The sequence below is a fragment of the Pieris napi genome, chromosome 7 (genome assembly GCF_905475465.1).
Source record: "Pieris napi chromosome 7, ilPieNapi1.2, whole genome shotgun sequence".
Classification (NCBI taxonomy): Eukaryota; Metazoa; Arthropoda; class Insecta; order Lepidoptera; family Pieridae; genus Pieris; species Pieris napi.
In genome coordinates this window covers 12,737,074-12,754,936 of record NC_062240.1, presented here as the reverse complement: position 1 = coordinate 12,754,936, position 17,863 = coordinate 12,737,074, and the positions used below count along the sequence as shown (strand labels likewise).

General features: G+C 31.4%; 1 protein-coding gene across 2 annotated transcripts in view; it reads right to left on the bottom strand.

Moving 5' to 3' along the window:
- Positions 1 to 11,224, bottom strand: part of LOC125050983 — a 35,448-nt gene extending 24,224 nt beyond the window's left edge. Inside the window, exon 1 of one of the 2 annotated variants that reach the window (XM_047651093.1) lies at positions 11,098 to 11,224. The gene's annotated coding sequence lies outside the window, so the exon portion shown is untranslated. The remainder of the gene's footprint in view (positions 1 to 11,097) is intronic. The other variant, XM_047651094.1, reaches the window with a different exon arrangement.
- Positions 11,225 to 17,863: the final 6,639 nt, after the last annotated feature.

Here is a 17,863-nt window from a genome sequence, read left to right as displayed (position 1 = left end):
TTATTTAATTAAAACGATCCATGGTTATTGTAGGCTTTATATAGCAAAGACATTTTGACAAAAGCATTTTAATATTATATTTTAGCTAATAATAAATTACGATGAATACGAATGTATTTTTTAGAGTTAGTATGCTTATCGGACATGAGCTGTAGCATTGACTCAAAATATCTGGGGACTAATCATATGAAACAGAAAATAGAAGTGCAGTTATACTCGTATAAATAAATATATAGTATATAGAAGTATATACTATATATATATATATATATATACTAGTGGACCCCACAGACGTTGTCCTGCATGATATTTAAAGCGATTAGGATATTAAGCATAGTATGAAAGTACCGACTGCAGTGCCATCTGCCGGGCTGATTTGTGAATCTAAACCATTCCCAGATCCCCTTGAACACACACAAAAAATTTCATCAAAATCGGTCCAGTCGTTTAGGAGGAGTTCAGTCACATACACACGCACACAAGAAATATATATATTAAGATATAGTTATAGTTATATAGTAGTATAGTTTTGATTTGTTTTACATTACTAAAATACAGGCTCATGTAAAGATTGCATTTTCTATGTGCGCATTTAACATTCGCTTGAACGTTGAAGGAAAACATCGTGAGGAAACAAATACAGATATCATAGGCCCAGCCCAAAAGGTAGCACCATTGTTTTTTTATGTTCAGTAAATATTATGTCTACCTTACTTGGATATTGTAATAGTTACAATGTAACGAGGAATTTATTTGATTTAATAGACCTCTGCATTACAAAGTTTGAGCAATTTTGCGTGTCGTCTTCCAATTAGCATATAATGGATACTTGAGGCATTCTGCGCAATACAAGAATTAGAGCGCCGTTGATTTGAACACAATGATTAAGTAATACTTTGGACATCGTAAACTATTTACAAATCTAATCAGTGTAGATAATTTTTCCAATAGTGTATAATTCTTAGTTATTACAGTTTTGCTAGATTAGGAACGGAAACGAACACACAACGGGCTACTAAAAGAACGGTTCTAACAGTAGGGTCTGCGTATCTGCGTGTCTCTGTATATGTTAACGTAAAATTGTAAACACCGTTAGATTGTAATCTATCTCGCGAGATTATAAACTGTCGAAAGATTGTGAACCTCAGCGTACTGCTTACAATTTAACGTATTATTATTCGGTAGATTGTACTACACTAACTTAGTTATCATTCAAACTTCTTTGGTCAATTACAGATTAATTTTACTTCCCAACAATTTCATATAACTACCGAATAATAATACGTTAATTTGTAAGCAGTTCGTTGAGGTTCACAATCTTTCGACAGTTTACAATCTCGCGAGATAGATTACAATCTAACGGTTTTTACAATTTTACGGTGACATATATGTATCTAGTGCCCTTGCTCGACTAGTTTTATTTTTATTTGGACCAAATTGACGTACATACAAATTCTCTCTCTTACCGGTTTCCAGCCTGCATGTACCTGCGCTGCATTATTCTACAAATAGTCAGTCATAGTATGAGTCAGTGTTGGGCACACGCCAAAGAACAAATATATATATGTAGACGAAGATAGCTACTTTCACAGAATTATGTTCTACGGTATCCTACTGTGGGGTGCTGTTGCAGAGGTTTAATTCATATTTGTGCTGCAGAAGCGGTCTGTTCGGGGTATTTGTTGTATTATAACACTATCTGGTCAATATATTCTTTAAGCCTTGTTGTATGTCCAAAAAACTAAAAACGATTTTAAAACAAATGGTGCCTTTCACCAGTTTAATACTCGAAAGAAAACTAATCTAAGCGTAGGACCAACCAGGCTTCAGAAGGTGAAAGACTCCTTATATGGAAATTGCCTTCGTTTTTACAACAAACTCCCAAGCGAAATTAGAGAATTATCACTGAATAAATTATAAAAATATAAAAAGTAAAATATGTCTTACGCTGTTACTGCAGAGTCTATCTACCAAAAAACTTCGCTGCCGTATTCGCAACGGCCTTCTAATTCCCGTATCTCAAGCTGTTGTATAGAATCGCTCCGAAATAGTTTATACAATTTTGCCACCGTATTCGGTTCTGATTGTAGGTAGATATATGATTAGTGTTATACCGCCTATATGTGGGATTGAAGTCAAATTTAATGTTTATATGTATTTGGTTACGTAATTTTTTAAAATAAAATGCACGTCGTGTATTAACAAAAACTAAAGTCAAAGAAATATCATCTTTTTTGGAAAATAACTAAAAATATGTTGCTAAGCGCAAAACTTGAAGACGGCTGGGCCAATTCGAGTATTTCTATGGAGGTAGGTTTTTATGGAAAATCTAGCAAAATGTTCCATATGTTGGCATGTAGCTACTAAAAAGGTAAGGTATATACAGCTGCTTAATGTTTATTAATTTAGAGTCAATGTAGTTTGTTTTGTTTGTTTCTATGATTTACGTGTGTTTAAATAAACATCGTTAATAGCAATTGCTCAGGGTTAAACGTTATTCAATAACACGGCTCATTCGACATTCGACTTCCTTGTTTCAGTTACAGTAAGGGTAATTATAATTATCTAAAGACAAGTTTACATTCATAACAGCAGTATTAGAAATTTTCCAGCTAATTGAGGAATATGCAATGTAACTATGTAATTCAAGTTAGTAAATAGTAGTTAAAAAAACGTCCTTACAAGTCACTAAGGTCATCGACCCAACACTGACAAAAAATTAATTATAGATTATTCTTGATGTTTTTGCTCGTGATGAATTTTTTGTTGCCATGTGTTCGAAAAATTTACCAAATTTCTTATGGTATAAGATACGTATATATATATATATATATACCTAGATAAAATTTGGAGCTCTTTTAAGGTGTAGCCGTGATTCGGCCAATTTACCAGAAATAATAATAACTAATAATAGTAGGTACATAAGCAGCCAATAAAACAATGTACCAAAATGTGTTAAAAGTTAGTTTATCTAAAAGTTGAAGTGCCTTTAAGATTAGGAGGATAAGAGGATGTGTTTTACCAAGCCGAAACAAAATATTTATTCGCCGGAAATCGCACCCACAGCTTTGCGTGGTCAGTCACGCTCATTGTCTAAGCAACAAAGGCAGTCTTTTTTATTTTATATATATATAGAAAAATTGTCTATGACTATTTACAACATTTATTTACAACGTATTATCTTAAGCTAGCTATCTCAGCATCTCGACAGGACGTGAGTCACGAGTTTCCTGTTTTACTCACTGCATGTGTCTAATATTAAAAAAATCTCTAAAAGATATACACTATCTTTCCATAGCATATAGTTATATAAGACAAACCGCACATGCTCTTCTATTTGATAATTCCATGCGTCAAGTCATGGGCCTTTTTTTATATCAGGAGGCTCACCCGATGCTCGTGAGTCCGGCCTATGATATGGTACTCTTTTTTAAAGGACTCTAAGTCAAATTGATTTGAAAATATTTCAGTTCAACTGGTTCCACATAGTGGTGGTGCAGGGCTAACTGTAAAACGAAAGACATCGTCGTGATACTGGTGTTATTTCGTATTCTGCCTTGACATCCAAATATGAAACTCAGCTGCAATTCCGCTAAACACTCGCCTGAATATAATTAACATATGCCAATCACGAATTTTCGCTGATCGAATACTCGTCTACAAACATGAGAGTATACTAAAAAAGTATCCAGTAGTAATAGTAATAAACGATTTTTTTTAACATTATTAAGAATAAATATACCTAATTGATTTACATTTATGCAAATCTATGGCATAAAGCTCTTTTCATATCTATTTTAATATTTTGCTAATCCAATGAAGCATGGACAGATACAATTTTTTGTCAGTTCAAATGGGATTCGCTGTGTCCGAATCACTATGCTATATTCGCCGTGAAAACCAGAATGGGTAATAATTTATATTATAACTATAACATAATATCTGAGTTTCATACGTCGATGAATCTTTATAGATTTATTGCCCCTACAAAATTGCTTAACTATGATTTAATATTATTATACGTCGTGGGCTTGGGAAGACTTGTGTTGAAATTAAGTAAGGTGTAACCGAGGAATTAGATTAGCCAATACTATTTCACTTGTTACAAATTTAAGGTGTATCTGTTTTGCATATTTATGTGGAAGGCTATTCAATAATCATGAGAAATCCTTTACATGTATTTGAGTGGCCTAACGGTTCAACAAGCTAAACTTTTGTCACTTGTTAAATATTTTTGTTATTTTATTTTTATAATACTACTGTAATTATTTTATTTTTATCTCACACTCTGTTTTATTGTTTTTTTTATTACTATTTAATGTATAATATACTACGGTTTCAATATTTGTAAATATGTGAGGAACATGTATACTAACAATACAATAAATGACCTATTCGCTGCATTGCTTAATTTGAAAGTAATATGCCTTTTTAGTACAGTAGTTTTATTATTGGTGTACATTGTCTTCACATATAAATATTAAACTATTGTATACAAAATATTGTAAAACCTATTTTAAAAGAATAAGTGTGGAGTTTTTGCCCATTCATCTCCACACGAAACCGTTTGAAAAGGGCAACTAGAATCATCTTTATATTTTATTTGACGTTCAAAAGTGCCATTTTAGGTGGTCTAATTGATAAATGATTTGACTTGACTTGTCTCGGTAGCGCGTCACAAAAGAACTGTTCCGTTATATAAGGATATATAACGATATAAGGATATTTAAAGAAAAACGCTTTTTACCGGATTAAAGTTATGTATTATTATTATAAATTTACAACTATTTGACATAATTTTAAATTATGTGGAAAGATGAGTTCTATGTGCAGGTTGATGGAGTAGCCATGGGTTCTCCAGTGTCACCTATAGTCGCTGACATCTTCATGGAGGACTTTGAGGAGAGAGCTCTGGCCAATGCCCCGGTTAAACCTCGACTGTACAAGAGATATGTCGATGACACATTTGTAGTACTCCCCAATGACAAAATATCTGCATTTCTAGCACATTTAAATTCAATACACAAGAACATTAAATTTACTGTTGAACAAGAAAACAACAACTGTCTGCCCTTTTTAGACATTTTAATTATACGCAAAGCAGATGGCACACTAGGTCACACAATACACAGGAAGGCAACCCACACAGATAGGTACCTCAATGGTGAATCCCACCACCACCCTTCACAACTGCTTTCTGTCGGTAAATGTTTGTTTCAGAGAGCCCAGCGTCTTTGTGATGATGCCCACCTCGAGGAGGAACTACAGCATGTCAAACAGGTGCTACACCGAAACAAGCTGCGCATCCCCCGGCTACATCACAAAAACAAAAACAAGACACAAACAGTTGCCCGCCAGCCAGCTTACTTGCCATATGTAAAGGGAGTTACAGATAGAATTAGCCGGATCCTAAAACGAGCTTCTATTCATACAATTTTCAAGCCGCACAAGAAGATTCAGCAATTCCTAAGACCAATCAAAAGTAACACCCCATTGCAAGATGCAGGTATATACAAACTGGATTGCGACTGTGGCCTGTCTTACATAGGGCAAACTAAACGCAATATGTCCAGCAGACTCAAAGAACACATTGCAGACATAAGACATAGACGACACACAAAATCAGCAGTCTGTGAACACATACTAGATAGGCCTAATCACTACATACGCTTTGACCAACCGAAAGTACTTGCAAAAGAGAAAAGATTCTTCCCAAGATTGGTACGCGAAGCCATTGAAATCAAAAAACACCCCAATTTCAATAGAGAAGACGGCCTAAAATTGTCAAACACCTGGGATCCAATAATATCCAAATTAAAATCTCAAAAAGAAAAACAATCCGCGAAAATAGAGGACACCGTGAGCCATTTTTGCCAAAACCCTCCATCTTTTAGTCGATACCAACTCCGGGGAAACAAATACAGATAAGGCAACTTTCTCTGCAGCTGTGATACCTTTTGACATTCAACATCTTTTGTCTTCAGTCACCGTGACCACGCACGCTGTAAAGCACGCGAAACGTCGGATAAATTTAAAATTATGTCAAATAGTTGTAAATTTATAATAATAATACATAACTTTAATCCGGTAAAAAGCGTTTTTCTTTAAATGTGTAAAAGTTATGTAAATCAAAGACGATATAAGGATAGTTTTACATCCTAGCTATTAAGAAATGAGAAGAATGTACAACCTAACGACGTTAATACTTTTACACAACGTTTCGCGTCATGTATCACAGAAGGTACGAGTATCAATTTACTTTAGGGTCAAGTTTGTCAAGAAATGTTCGTCCCAATTTTTAAAAGGCAACGCACTCGTGAGCCTTCTGACATTGTGTCCATGTACGGTGGTATCAGTTAATAACAGATAAGATTCCTGCTCTTGTCCTATATAAAAAGTCAACCCATTATCCCCACAATCTATTAAAATATGATTTTATATAAACTTATATAACGAAACATAGACAATTTGCAATATAACTTCAATCAACGGATATTAAAAATAATATAATTTGAAAAGTGATTTCGCTCACAGTATATAATTGCTCCAACCAATAGTCTATAGGTTCAAAATGTAATAAATATAAAAGCTCTTAATCAAATTTCACGGTACCTGATTTTTATTTCTAAGACACGAATCATCAATTAATATTGCAAAAATTGCATAAAAATTAACGCTTTTAAAACTTTGTGCAACGTGTTATTTTAAATAGTTTTATACTGTATGAACTCGAGTTAATGATTTTTACTTGAATTCTATAACAGACATAGACATAACATTTATTATTAACAAAACACACACTCAGAAACACACAAAATAACAATAATAATAAAAAATAATGAAAGATAACAATTTTTTTTTCTTCTACAGAACAAGGTATATTTTAATTGTGTAATGCGTGTGTACTGAGGAGCAGACTGTATCATAGCGCTGGTCATTCTGCCAGAGACCGCAGATAGTTTGCGCCTCAGTCCCAAAAAAAACTGCAGTAACTAGTAAGTGTTGAGAGATCCCTTACACAATTTAATAAGTGTTCATTCTACTTTTTATACTAATCCGAGAGTTTATTGTAACTTAAAGTAGATCAATTTCGAAGAAAACCTAGTTCCATGTTAGTAAGTGCTTAAGAATACATTTGTATAGATGTTTTGTCAATCCCCGTAAAACTAGCCTGATTACGATAAATAAGTTCCAATTTTAAAACTGATTAAACAAAAGAATTTACTATTTTCTATTTATTTATTTTTGTGCAACCAATCCAAATTACATGTGCAACGACCGGGTCTAGGAAGTACTAGTACGCGTATCTTATCGTCATAAGTTGTCATAAAAGTAAAAACGCTAACACCATTATAAGTATGAGAATGTCCACAATTCTCCTACAAAGTGTATTCAGTGAAAGTGTACCAATTCCAGGATCCCGACAACGTTGTCCAACGTCATGTCTTTATCTACCTGTTGACGTAACTAACGCACTATCTTGTTCCTCATTTAAATAACATTGGCTAGGATACTTTCCCATTACAGTGAAAAGCTTTCTTCCCATAAATGGTAGATGCTAAACGTGAGATATGAACAAAGGATTTGACAGCAGTGAACGTATTTAGATGTTGTATAATGGATGTTCCTTATTTGAATAGACGGAAGTTTAGCTTATTTGTTTATTATCTGCGTTTTAATAGTCATATTGGTTTTAACTGCCAGGATAGAATACGAATTTGTTATCAAGTTTGTACCTCAGTATATTTTGTCCCCAAAACCTATCATCAACCTTTAAAGGAACAAAATAAACCCTATTTAGGGAGATGGATCCCGGGATACAATTCTTTTGATAATGAATTACAAACAGTAATTATTTATTTTGTTCCATATTTGAATATTTAAATCGTTGAATCAAATGTCAAAATTTGATCACTTTGTTTCTCAATATCTAGACCGTGTCATTTATAGAAGGTTCTTCGTAATATTATAGTATTAGGATGTATTGAATAACGCTATCGGCTTCTGTTAACAATTATGTGTATTATTTTAGCTAAATTATATAATCACCAAGGTTCTTTAAAATTATTTCGAAAGTTCCAGGAAATCTTGACATATCATTTGTTTGTTATATTATATTACATTTAAAAAAATAACCCGCTACAATTTGCGTTTAATTTTATCAATTTCTAACTATATTTATTAAGTGTTGCGGGTAAATAAATCCAATTATTTAATCTACTACTAAATTATACTACTTCGACAGTCTAAATATGTTTACGCTGTGATGAAAAAAGACAGATGAGTAATTTAAACGATGCGTTTAGATTGATTGATATTTTATGAATAAGTAATATTTTCGTCCGTGACATTATATCTATACATTATATTGTGTTTTGAAATATTGGACGTCACACAAAAAGTTTTTGGGAAAATATCCTAAATTGTCAATAACGAATGGATGGTTATTTCTTCTCTATTTATTTATTTTTCCTGTAGGTAGAGAGCAAGAATTAAAATAGAAACTGCGGGTTTTGTGCTTGCATTTTGAACGTAACAAATAACGAGTCGTAGCAATCACAACTATTATATTGGATATTGAACCTTATATATATATATACGTATACGTATAAGGAACCTGGTAGAATAATTAACCTAGAAAACGGGTTTCGTGTTCATAACTTCTACATAAAACAAAAAAGTCTCTTCTTGCCGTATATTATAAATAAAGATGATTTCAACTACGCATTTCTGTTACCACACACTAACCAACAAAGGGCGGGAAATAGTGCTAAATAAATTTATTTATATCTACAAGTAATCTACAGTTCATTGGCCAATACCAGTTTTATAAATATATCATATTCGCTTTTTTACTTGGCGAGTTTTTAATTAGCAAAAAGGTAGTTGATATTTAAGATACAACAAGTCGTTCTAAATTCCTTGTTCTTTGTGTCCACATTCGTTAATTTTTTATCATTTATCACCATTATAAAGTGTCATAGTAAAAGATTATATTTATAAGAAATATATTTACTGATTGGATTACCAGGGAAGATATTATATAAGAACTTTTATGGAAAATATCAATCAGCATATTTATTATAAGGCACACATGAATGTAAATAATTAACGAATTGCATAGATTGACAGATGTTTTTAATTGTCCGTTGAGTGAACTGACAAAAGTTCAGTTGAGTTTTTTTCTGTGTATGTATTGTTTTGATTGACAATAATTATAAATAACTTAAGTTATTCTTATGACATTATGTTAATGTTCTTATATATGACTTTATGAAAATTAATATGACATTTGCATACCAATTTTTAAATGGCTGATTGTGCGGATTTCTATAATTAATCTACCTAAATGAAGTTGCAAAAAAGTTTATTTATTTAAAAAAATAAATACAAAATAATTAAATTTTAGTTTTAAAACATTATATATAAAAATAATAAGGTCCATAAAAATAATGTTTAAAAAACTTATGATGTTCAAGCTTAGTTCAAATTATGTCAATGTAGTGATAAAGTATAATTGAATAATTTGACAATTTATCAACAAATAAAACATTCAAAGAACATCGATTTTAAATTGGATTAATTATTTTTTTATTCCACTTTACGCAAGTTACGAAATGTTAATAGCTAGACATTAATTTCCATTTTGAAATGCAAATTTGTTAATAAATTTGAAAGTCCGGGTATTTTCTAAATAGGCATACTGCAATTCTTAAAATAATGTACTTAGAAGATTTATTAAATTTTGCATTGTTTATTAAATTATGCAATAGATAGCACGACTGATAATCAGCTCATATTTTGACAAGTGCCTACGCGTTAAATTTTACTAATATTTCTTTTAATAATTAAATATATGTGTGAACTTTATAAATTGAATAAATTTCTAAACTCTTAATATATGTTAAATTACAATCGACATTTTTAAAATATTAGTTATGATAATTATTGTTTGAATCTTAAATAACTCACCTGTATTCTGCAACTACTAGGATTACACTAAAGTTACTATTTCTGTCAAACAATACATATAGTTATATATACTAAGACCTCGGCAATTACATTGTTTTATGTGCTTCAGAAAAAACCCTTAATTACTTCCTTGATGCAGAGGATGAGCGATGACAAAAACTATTAATTACATAACTTTTTGCTCCGTTACGCAGTGTTTTAAATATTCTAAATTTGAATTAAAAGCAAAATATATAAATAAATTTAATCTTATCTAACTGGGTTGCAAAATAATTTTTTGATGTCGTTTTTTTACTCCGTAAGCTAATGTTATAAATACCGAGATATAAAATTATAGACTGATACGTACACCGGTTACACGAGAGGTGGATTATTAAATTAATAATTTTTCGACTTTAAAATAACTTCTGATGTTTTGATTAAAAATTATACCTGCAGGCTTAGTGTGTTGCATAAACCAACTAAAAATAAGGTAAGACGGTCAAGCAATCTAAAGTACATTGTAGTTTATGATTAAGCTATACAGCTACTGGTATTTGTCTAGATAAAATATATTTTTATTTAAACGATACAATAGTCCAGTCACGTATATGTGTAAATATCAAAGACGCCGGCTCTTTCGTTAATCTCATTTGTTACAAACTAAGTAAACTGCGTGTAGGGAAATAAAATTGAAGATTACCTCGAGTGTCTATTATTCATTCACACAGACCAACTTTAATTTAGGTGAGTAGTTTCGAATAAATTGTTTTATGAAAAATTTGTTAACGTTCGTACAAAGATAAATAAAAATACTGCTACGTAAGTTCGAAATTCAAAAATTTTGCTTATAACGATACTTTTTCGAAATATAAAACTTGTCTTAACGTCAGAGAAACACAAGGCCCATACAGATCTATAATTTGGTTTTGGTAATATCTTATTACCGTATATTTTAGACATTCGAAATGTAAACGTCCAACATTCAAATTCGTTCCATTCGAAATTCAAATTTCGCCAAAGACTACTGTCAATTCGAATCCTCAATTACCACAATAAATCGACATAGATCCACTCATCAAACGTCACCAACAGCGAATTAAGCATTTCAATTATAAGCTTCATAGTAAGAAAAACTCGACGCACCCTTAACACCGGCGAAACACAAATCACAAGTACACTGGACTAGCAACGAATGTGTCTTCCTCGACGCGCGAGCATCAACTGTTTGTCCATCGCGCACGCTCTGCCATTCGCGTGATAACCGATAAAGATTTACGAAACAATAAGCTATAAATGCAAGTTACAGGGTCAGATTATCAAGAAAGGTGCGTCCTATTAACTTTAATCTCAATTACAGCGAAATATGAATAGAGAAAATTTGAGGGGATTTTCTTTTTTCGGTTTGGTACATTTTAGTTTCTCTTAAAACTTTTTAATTTATTTTTGTAGTCTTTATTGAGTTGTGTAGTTTGTTAAGTAGGTGATAGCTTGTACAAGTATTAATCCTTAAAACTTATAACTGTCGAATTACAAAAAATATTACTAGGAAAATGGTAGTGCATTATGATAATGTCAACATCCTTATAAGTGAATACTTTTAATAAGTATAAGTATAATATTTTTTTTGTTTTTAGATTATGTTATTTTATTGATTACAATCAAGTATACAATATTTACAATTTTCTAAACCAACTCAATAATATAAAAAAAAATTATTAAAAAGAAAATAAAAACAAATTTAAAAAGTTTTGTTCCCGTAGCAGTTTACCTTTAAAGCTGGCAGCATTTCCTCGCTGCATTGCGATACTTATTCGTTGAGCCAGGAACCAGCTCCAGCGCAACCGGTACTATATACCAGGCGCCAACTTAAATCTTAAATAAGCGCCTGTGCACTTGAACCCCACGGCCCAAGAGTCTCTACTCCAAAGGGAACAAAAACCAAATTGGAGGAAAGACTCTTAAATTTGACTCTTTAATTTTCTTTTTTTTTTTTTGCAGCATGGTATCACATGCCATAAAACATTTGAATCGCGTTTTAATCACTTACATCTCATTTAATTTTCAACACCAAGAAATCTTCACGCCCCGTCTACTTTGAAAAGATGACAACCGTAACATCTCATTTAAGTCAGATTTCAATGAATAACACGTTTAGAAATGATTGAATGTAAGTTCGTTATTTCGATTTCAACACTGCTATAGACGTAAGCAATTCATTGAAGTTTTATGATACAAAATGTTCTTATGTTATAAATTTTATCTAGATATAATAATTATTACAAAAGTTAGAATATACAGCTTAGATTTGTTATTTATATATATACAGAAAGAGACAATAGAAATATATATAAACAGTATTATTTCATTATATTCAGTAAAGATCTTGATAATAAGTAAGAATCTTTATTCAGAAATAATATATTTTACTTTTATTATATAATGATTATATTTTCTGTAGCACAGAGGAAGTCAGTCGGAAAAATGTATACAGCCTAGTTAACACTGTTTTTACATTATCAATAAAAAAAATAGCCGGATTGAGAACCTCGGAATTTTTCAAATCAATTAAAGGTCAAAGTTTTAAAGCAACCAAAACCTTAAATTATAATATAAAAGTAGTACCTTTTAATAAAATAAACCTTGATTTTTACTTAAACAATAAATAAAATAATGAAAATAAACACTTTTGTTTATTAACTGTTAATGCAAATTCTCTATATTTATTGGATCCATTTAAGGACAATTTGTCGTAACATTATAACGATTTATAATAGAAAGAACGTGCTCACGTTTTGTTAGAAAACGAATAAATCCTATGAAAGCTATCTTCCAGCTGTCTTGTTTAATGTACGACAATGAAATCACAAAATCTGATTAACCTAATAAATATTTATGACAAAAATATAGTCACAATTGCTCTTGTTATAAGTTTCCTAACATTATTAGAAATTTTATACCCTAACAGTTAACTTAACTCCTTCCAGTGAAATGTTAGAATAAACTATATGTTTGCAAAACACAAGCAAAACTATACATACAACTCTGAGCCCCGAACAATTCTTCCTCAAAAAAATGTGTGTCGTTGAGGCATGTCAATTTATTGTACAGCTTATTTATCATAATTTCAGAAAATTCTTCCGATTTTCGAGTATATTTTATAAATGTATATATATACTGATTGCATTAGTTCACGGAACAATATTATAGCTATTGTATTGGGAATTTATTCAGATTAAATTAAAATAAAAAAGCGCTACAACCTCTTTAGGTCTGGGCCTTAGATTTCTGAATCTGTTTCATGATCATTTTTCAATCTAATAGGCAAGTAGGTGATCAGCCTCCTGTGTCTGACACACGCCGTCGACTTTTTGGGTCTAAGACATGTCGGTTTCCTCACGATGTTTTCCTTCACCGTTCCAGCGAATGTTAAATGCGCACATAGAAAGAAAGTCCATTAGTGCACATCCGGGGATCGAACCTACGACCTCAGGTATGAGAGTCGCACGATTAAATATCAATAAACCTAAAAAGCTAAGATTGCCAAATGAAGAATGGACCTTGATTCAAAATCTCCTTTTCAGGCGATGTCACACAAATCTTTTAGTTTATTTAAACTTCCTTATTATGTAAACATGATTCAATATCTGTTGTTTATTAAATCATGGGGTGCTTGTCCGATTTAAATCAAGTTCGTAAAACCAGATATTTTTAATACTGAAAGGCGTTTTCTTAGTTCCAATTTTTTTATTATGAAGGACATTCAAGGATGGCTACTTCCTTATATATCATCAATATTAAATCTATTTTAAAACATGGACATTATAACACATACTGAATAGGATCAGTGTTGAAGCGTCCGTCTCTCAACCCTAAGATCGTGCATTCGCTTTAAACCAATGGACTTTTTTTCTATTATTTATTAGAACATATTGGACTCTGAAACTATTATATTACTGTTATCAATTATTATATGAACGTACAGATAGTAACATACTTTAAAACGACACTTTCTTCGTACTTCTTCTTTTAAATAGGCATTAATTTTCGTTTAATTCAACAAGTATACTTTCAGCTTCTTACAAACTACAATTAAAATTTTATATCGTACCCAAACTTTGGTTTTATGTATATTTATTCATTTTAAATACATATTTTACTGTATCTACGTATGGGTTAGTATAGATTATATATATTAAGATTATATACTAAATATGCATGATGTAAAAGCGTACAACTATATTGTAAGTAAAAACGCTTATACGAACGAGTTACTAGTTATTGTTTACGGAAATTGGAATTAAATCTAAAACACGTAGATAAATTTACAATAAACGTTTATCTAAAACCGGTTTTGATGGTTAAGTAACAAACTATATCACTAATTTAAAATGTTTTTATAGGTAACGGCGGCTATTTACGTACGTTCTATGGGTTCGTTTAAATAATTTCTATAGATATAAGCCTACAAGACATCGAAAACCTAAATTATCACTCTACTATCATCTGAAGTCAGCCATTTGGTCTTAAAACGTCGCAATTGCCCGGTTTTATTTGATAATTACTAATCGACCAAATACATTTTTATTTAAATTTGAGTAAGTGTGTAAGTAAGTTAACGTTGAAAAAAGTTCAAATAACATTTATGTATTTGAACATACAAATATGTTTAATGTCATAATCGTATGTACTCATCTCCTCGAGGTCAGCTATGGGCCAGTGAACATGGCATTCAAACGTTTAGTATAACCACAATAACATAACCTTGCGAAATGATTTAGGATTCTCTATTGTTGCTTTCCAGTTCCTGGTTTACTTAGACGTTATCGCTTTGTAACAAAAGGGTCCAAATACGAATTAATTACGAATGTTGCATATCGTAAATCTGTATTCAAATTAAGGCGAACTTTGTCTCTTGATTCCAAATTCAATACGTTTTTGGTAATAATAATAAAAACTTTATTCATGACAAAGACGCTGTGACGTAAATTCATATCGGTAGTCCCCACACTACGGAGTCCCTGTGTTGTAACTAGATAACAATTAATCAGTGGTATATGGTACATTTTTAAAACAGTTTTTGAGAAAAAGTAGGTTTAGTGTCTAATCAAACACAAGTTTTATAAGACATTAAGTATGTATTAATGTGTGAATGGGTGTGTGTGCGCATATATTTGAGAGTGTAACTAACAGTTATTGATATCTTCTTCTTCGACGATCAATGCCAACTAAAAGAAAAAATACTAAATTTTTTGTCACTGTGTTGGTATTGATTGCGAGTATCACGCGAGAGCATTACTTTTGAGAGCGTTCAATTGTGCAAAGCGTTGCTGTAGTTGGAACATTCAACGTAGAGCATTATGCCGCATAATGCGGTCAAGTGCTGTAATTGGAAAACTACCATGGACTATATATGCGGGTTAGTCTGAGTCTGGAGAGGGGTAGATTGAATCAAATCAAATCAATCAAAGAAAAAAAAAATACTGCATCGATAAAAAATAATTATAATTGTATATACGTTGATTTAAAATGCTATGCAATAGCTTTACCGCGGCAGTCCCCGAGTGCCACACGTTTTTTTTTTATACAGAACTGGGCAGAAGATTTGGTTTTGACGCAGCATCTTTAGAGTTGAGATGCAACGAGGGAATATTCATCTAAAACTTAGTATGGCTCTCAATAGCATCTAAGGCACCCAGATGATATTTGGTAGCACCGGCCCTGAGATGACTGCAGTACTTCACGAACTAACGGAGTTAAGCTTGATAAAGATTAAGAAGCTGAAGGACTACGAGATTTATAAAATAAACTTAATTTTATTAAAATACTGTACAAAACAATCTCCAGGAAGAATAATAAATAATTCGTCGACAGCAAGAAAAGTTGTAGTGGGAAATGTAAAATCATTTACGAAAACGCTTACAATCGGATAAAGGAATTCAATTAACAGTAAATTATTAAGTGTAAGCTTCTCGCATGATTAATTAAAGCTCCAACTTGACAACAGCACTTAGCGAGCACAAGAAGCTCGAACGAGAGCTTTTCTATTATAGATCCATGCGCCAATCCAAATCACAAAAGCTTTCAATCTTGTTTAGCATTCTAAAAACACAGATATAAACTGTTTTTAAAATTTGAATACAAATGCACAGATTATCAATTAATCAATTATATAAGGATGGTATTTATAGATTATTTTATTCAATTTCTATAAGATTATAAGCAAACTAAACAAAGATTGAAATTTACATAAGGAAAATCGCTTAAAATTACATGCTTCATCGCTTGTGGTTCACGCGTCTCAACTAAGTTTACAGGCTGTTTAACAATGATTATTAAAGAATCTCGTGCTTAAGATATATACCTATCCTCTAAATATAAAAATAGACTAGACAAAGCGTACGGTTTTAAATAAAAGTTGAAACTTATTAGTATTTTTTTTATGAAAACGTAAAAACTTGACAATGGAAATGAAGGAGTTTCTTCCTGCATGTTTTATTAAATGTGATTATTTAAAGGCGATTTGAGAACTAATTCTAAATTTACAGACATTGAATTTTTTGACATGGCATTTTTCCAAAGCGTACAAAAGTCATGAATAAATAATATTTCATTATGATTTTTGTGTAGTATTTTGCTATTAGAACTAACGCTCTACTTCACAAATCAAAGCTAAAGAAGTATATACTTTTGGTTTATCTATAAAACAGACTCAAGTTTAATCTTGGACGTGAAAATGACGTTGGCCTCTCGAAGTAATTGATGACGCGATGTCCCTTTCAAGACTTTAGATCGTACAAAAACAATATTTATCATTTATTTTAAGGAATTAAAACGAACGAGAACACGTAAAACCGTTGACAAGTACTTTACGATAATGATATCCGTAAAATACCAAATGTTAAATGTCAGTGTTGATGTCTAAAGAATATTATTATGTAGTATTATATCATTGCTTTTATAAACGGTATTATCACTTCATTTGTTGTCTACGTGTCTTAAAGATAATTCACTGGTACATAAGTTCCTGTCAGATAATGATGTGTACTTTAATAGTTATATGTCATGCACAGATAACTAATACAATTATAAAAAAATACCGGAAGACAGATCGTTATAATGAATATTTTAGGCATTTGTTTGCCCGTCAGTAGAGATAATTATTATTTCGCTAGAAATCGAACGAAGAACCCTTTTGTATAATACATACAATTTTCAAGTTTTGTAAAAGTAAATTCAATTGAACGATTAGATATTCATGTCACACCACGCACAAAGTGGGTAGGCGTGTATATGTGCCGGCCTGTTAAGAGTACTTTCAGTCCGAAAGGTTGTAAGTTTTAATAATATAGATCATATCATAGACACTTCTAGTCTATGGCATATTTTTATTTTGGCCACCTAATTAAGACAAAAAATGAAACTTACGTCTGGTACGGAATGCTTTGTAAAATGTATGTAAAGATCAGTTAGATATAAGTCTATATTAATGCATATTAATGGCCCATTTGAGAAGTTCACCTTCTGTCAGTAATAAACTTAAATCATAAAACACAACATGTTAAAGATGCATTAGACGGTGGTATTTTGATTGAATGTTTTATAGAATAGCCCTGATCTAGGCGTTATGTGGCATGAAGGTTAATTATAATATAATGGATATACTTAGGTATATAGTCGCAGGTTAACGATTCAAAGATAATTTTGTAAGCAAAATCTAAGATCAAAAATAAAAAAGTTTTTTCAATATATGGAGATTAGGAAACTGGGACAACTTCTTTTTCCGTAAATAAAGCAACATGTAAGTTGTTAAATACATAACTCGTTTTTACTTTGAATAGAAATTATTGGAGTTTTTTTTTACACGATGTTTTTTTTAAGATCTGATGTTAAGTGCGACCTATTGGATGCG